Consider the following 5,650-nt stretch of genomic DNA (forward strand, 5'->3'; position numbering starts at 1 on the left):
GATCTAGTGGAGATGTCTTTGGAAATTACTCAAGGCAGGTAGAATGCTTTAGGACCTACTGTAGAGAGATGATGATCAAACAATAAAAATTATCAACAGGAGTGCCTTGAGCCCTAATGACAGTACCTGATTGGACAGTGTATCTCCTATATGGTATGTGAAAATATTGTATTTGTCAAAGTGAATTATGCTGCATTTTGTACATTTAATTTGAGACCATTGTCCTTGCACCAATTGTTTACATGGTTAAACTAATATTTGAGCAATTGTGAGACAGTAGAAGACCCAGTAACAACACTCAACTCTCAGCTATCTGCAAACTTAGATAACTATAGCCCAGGAGTTTTGGCCTGACAATCTGAGAAATAGTTACCAAACAGGACAAGGCCAAAGACTGAGCACTGTGGTACATCACTGGAAACTTTTTGCTTTCAGAAATGGCTCCTGTGACTCTAGCCACATGGATTCTCACAGACAACCAGTTAGCTATTCACTACATAACAAGGATTAACATTCAGATGTATAAGCTGTCAATAATATCTCCATGGGCAATAGTGTCAAAGGCCTTGTCCAGGACCAGATTGCTATATGTACTACATAACCACTATCCACTGCTTCAGTTACTTTATCAAAAAAAAATACTGATGTTAAAAAGGCAGAACCATCCTCTGACAGTCAAATTGATGAGTCCAACATTAAGAAATTTTCAATGTCCAGATTAATAAGGTCTGAGACAACACACTCCAGAGCTTTACATATGACACTAGTGAGATTAATAGTTCTGCAGTTGCCAAGGTCCATGGTTAGACCACCTTTGTGCAATAGCATGTTTAATGGTATTACAAGGGCTGTTTCCAGGCTTTAAGAATGCAACCAGTTGACTGGCAAAAATTAAAAGACAGTAAATAGATTAAAAAAGTTAAGTAGGGGTCCAGAGATGCAATATTTCCACTGATAATTAGGCAACTCACTAAATTATCTGTGCCCTGGATGAAGTGTTCTTAGCTTTTGAGATGGTTGAGTGAGCTTGTTCCACAGTAAGTAAATGGGGTGGCTGTGATTGTGGAAACCGTGGAATATATGTAACTGCAGGTGAAGTAAAACTTTCAATAAATTTATCAGTTAGGATATTAACTGTTTCCTTTGAGTCAGAGTGTGCAGTATTATTGTAGACTATCTCAGAACATTGTTGGATGTTAGTTCTTAAAGAAAGATTTGTAGTTATATTTGGCTTTAGTGGCTATTTTAAGTTCATACTCAGCTTTGAGCCTGCTAATGGTTCCCTTAAGCTTTTTATTGGTTTTCTTAAGTGTAGAAGAGTTAGGAAATTAAATTCAGTTAAGGAAAATAGCTGTCCAGGCCCAAATGGCTTAGGGTATGATTTTATAAGAAATTAGGGAAAACCTTTTGCTTGTGAATATATTAAATGAAGTTAAGACAGTGGATGGAAAGTGAAGATGTATATGAAGGTGCTATAAAATACATTTTTAAGCAGAAAGGATGGAGAAAAGACATTAAGAAGTGTAGACCTATAACGTTAGAAAATGCTGATTATAATATTGCGAAGAAAATTATACATGAGGTTATCCAAAGTGATGGGATGAATGGAACATAATGGAGTATATTGGTTTACTATCAAAATTGCGGAATTCAAAACCGCGAATGTAGATATCCTTGACGCATTTCATCACCTCATGCATATTAATGAGGTCAGATGATCGACGCATACAAGCAACAGTCAGTTGTCGATCTTAATATCGACAATTGCTATGTAAAGACATGTCGCATTTCTCTGCCCTGCTGACGATTTTCTGAACCGCTGTTCACTTGACTATCAACATACTGACTGTCGCTCCTACCATGTTCGAACAGGAGCAGGTCGGTCATCTGATTTTCAAGATTTTGATTGTAAACTGAGTATATTGAACTAAGGAAAGACAAACTAAAGATATGCTATTGATAACAAAAGAAGTGGTAGATTCTGTAGTCAGAGAATGGAGGATAGAAAGGTAGTAGTATATAATATGCAGAAAACATTTTACAGTGTAAAGCATGAGGACATGAAGGCGGTATTAAGGAGTTGTGAGCTGAGGAATATGGCAAAAGTAAATGGACTGACAAAAAACAAATGAAATTGCAGAAAGAGGTGAAGCAAGGTTGTCCTGCAGCTGGAGTAATAATCACTTTAGTAATGAATGCTGTTGTAGATGACAGCAGTAAGAAAGCAAGTGAAGTAAGTTCAGAGACAGTGCAAAGAGCAAACGTATCCCAGTTTATGGTACATGCTGATGACTTGGTGATTATCACAAACAATACATGATGGATGAAGGCAGGTATTTACTTTGTTGGTTTAAAGTTAAGTAATGAGAAGCGCAAAGGTTTGGGGGTGTGATAAAAATAGGGTGGATATATTTCACTAATCAGGAGAGCTGTGTTTTGGGTTTGAGAGATGGGCAGCTGGAAGTGAGAATGAAGCAGTGGGAAGAGATTTTAGGGGGAGTTAGAAGCTGTACTGTAATGTGGAAAGCTTTTAACATATCTTTAAAAAACATACTTATGATTCATATGTACACATCAGGGATGTTGATCTATGTGAGGGGAGTATCTGCTTTTCCCACCAGTAAAGAAAAGTATTTACTAGAAATAGTATTTGAGGATATACAGAGTTCAAATCTGAACCCAATTAAGTGAAGGGTATGTTAGGATTTGGGATCGAGATTAATTAGTCTAGTGTTTTTTTGCGGGGGGGGGGTCATATTTACATACACATTGGATAATGATGAAGATGAAACAAGGGAAAAGAGATGTAGTAGAAGGAATTTTGTGAAATAAGTATAAGACAGTGGTTAAGTATTCAGATAGGAAAAAAGAAACAAGATACTTAGATGAATATATGAGTAAACGTGATTATGGAAATCGAAAATAGAGGTTCAAAGGATGAAAAGAAAATGTCATTATGAAACTAAACTGTCAGAAGAGGTTAAAAGAAGTAGAAGAAATAAATGACTTCCTGTAGAGATTTGCATTGGGTAAAGGGACAAACAAGCAGCAAAATGAAAGAGTATGTAAAATTTGTGATATAAAGGAAACAGTTGCGCATGCATTTACAGAGTATAGAAAGATAAAACTGTTTTAGGAAAATTTTCAAGAGGAGTAGATATACAACTGTTTTCAGGAAATAAGGATGGGTATGATTTTATATCAGGAGAATTGAATTTTGATGGGGCAATATGGATTGTATAGAAATGTAGATATGATGAATTATTATACAGCAAATGATGGTATTGTGCAGTTGTGTTAAGAAGGGAAAAGGTTGACATTCTGGTGAAAATGATGGTGTGGGTGACTTGTAAGTAAATAAGATAAAGATATTGGTTGTTAAAATTTAAGAAAATATGTTATGTAAAAAAGTGAAAATGTGACTAATGTGAAATATATGATATGTCATATGTATGATATGTATGTAAATACTGAACTATGCTGCTATATAAATAAGTCTCACCAGTGGGTGTGATTTTTCATATCCACCAAAGCTACTGTCAACTCAGATAGTGTCAATATTGGAAAAAATTATACAAGCATCTAGAGTGGGAATAGAACCCGTAGCCTTATGATTGTCCAGCAGTAAAGGCATATGTGCTACCTATTAAGTCACTGACAGCATTAACTGCAATGGGTACCACAATATCTTCATAGTAAACAAGCATCTTCATGGCAAACCTAAAGAAGAATTTTAAGGCATTGTTAAATAAACCATTAATTATCTATGATTTATGTATAACTTGTTCACAACTTGGACACTGAAGACATTCTACCAGGAGCCCAGAGTTACCCTTCTCCCCTGCAAAAAACTCTTACTTGAGTGCTAAGCTTCAAGTGAAACTTTTCTGGACAATGAGGCCACAGTACATCATGGAACCTTACAGACGTGTTTATGGGAAACCAGTACACAAGCAAAGGAAAATACACAGAAACTAAGCCATAAAGGGATGTCTGTTATTTATCATCAGGCAGTACAAAAATCACAGCATTTCTTCTAGTGAGGAAGAAGGTACACATCTGGCAGAACTGAAGAAAATGTTTGTCATTAAGGCTTAACATGCAAGGGACTTTGACAGACGTGTGGAATGGGCACTATAGATATCAAGAGAAGAGTTATTCCAATATATGGAGAGGACCAGCTGGCATAGGTGTCTCCTAAAATATGCACTGAGAATAGCTATTTGAAACTCATTTTTCAGCAACCAAATAAAACAAAGTCCAGCATCATCCAAAACATATGGGATGAGTTAACTCTCTATTAATATTAAAACTTTATAAAAACAGATATTTCAAAGGATAGGAAGATTCAGTCATGTACCTTTTACTATAGGCTATCACATCAAGCACAGGAAATGTCCACAAACAGGATATGAAGGAAAGACTTTTGAAACCAATTTTTTTTTAATTGTGGTTATTTATTAACAAGATAAATAAACTAATAACCAAGGCAATGTCTCTTCTTAGGGGTGATTTAGGAGCACTTTCTAATTAAGTGATGTGTTCAGCATTGGACTTAGAGATTCAATCAAAAGATTACAGCCAAAACCACATGCGCTAAACCAATAGGCACACTGTTACCTGAAAAATGACTGACAACCCAGTGTTAGAATATTTTTCCTCAGTCTGGCCTTTCTGTGTTATACATATCACTTAAGGTTCATTGATGACATTTCCACATGCCTTCAGAAAGATAGAAAGCTGAAGTCAGTCTTATTGGATATTCCAGCATATTTCCTAATGGCATAACTTTGGCATGGTTTTATAAGACATTGTTATACTTAGGAAAGTTGTATTTATACAACAGTCTGCCTTGCACCCGCAAAAAAAAAAAAAAAAAAAAAAAAACAAGAAAAAAATGAGGATTTTTGCCCTTTTGGGGAGGGGGGTATTTTTTTTTTCATTTTTAGAACGTCAGCTTTCATGAAGTTGGCATTTCCTAGTAGAACTTTAGAAGTTCAAGTTCAGCTACATCATATCCTTGAGATGTGCAAGGATACCAGACCATCCATCAAAAACAAACATGGGCACAAAGAGACTCCACAAGAAGCTGCCCCTAGCAAGAACAAACCAGCAAAACTAGTGATGTGATGCATAAATTCTAACTGCATTATCAATAATCCAACCTGCTCAGTAATATAAAAAATATGAATGTAAAAAGTAGAAATATAATCCCAGACATGATCACACTTTCTTATTTAAAGGTCAAAGTATTGACATATGCTGGGCCCCTAAATTTTGAATCATTAGGGCCACCCCAGGTTATTGATCAGGCCTTACCTATGTAATTTGTGACTCCAAGGAAATCAGTTACCCAGCCAGTGTTACTAGATCACTCGTGAGAAGGTACATGTGCCTACCGAGCACATAATAAACAATTAACAAAATAAATAAATAGTATAATGCTGATGCAGGGATAAAAGAAGTAAATGCAGAACTATTTCCTTTTACTCGTTTGCTGCTTTTGATAACTATTCATCTGTTGCATTATTAACATTTCTAGTTTGAGTACTGTTATCTCATTTTACTTATTGTCTTTATGTGTGTTTTATAATTTGTAATGGAATTCATCTTACAAACTTCCTGGGTCATGGCTGAAAAAAAATCCTGT

The 5,650-nt window shown here is 35.6% G+C and overlaps 1 protein-coding gene across 1 annotated transcript in view; it reads right to left on the minus strand.

The window, feature by feature from the left end:
- Positions 1–4,441: 4,441 nt before the first annotated feature.
- Positions 4,442–5,650, minus strand: part of LOC122803411 (secreted frizzled-related protein 2-like) — a 269,712-nt gene continuing 268,503 nt past the window's right edge. The window contains exon 3 of the mRNA XM_044073017.1: positions 4,442–5,650. This exon is cut by the window's right edge and continues 935 nt beyond it. The gene's annotated coding sequence lies outside the window, so the exon portion shown is untranslated.

Source organism: Protopterus annectens, chromosome 5.part1 (assembly GCF_019279795.1).
Source record: "Protopterus annectens isolate FY-2018-M chromosome 5.part1, PAN1.0, whole genome shotgun sequence".
NCBI lineage: Eukaryota > Metazoa > Chordata > Ceratodontiformes > Protopteridae > Protopterus > Protopterus annectens.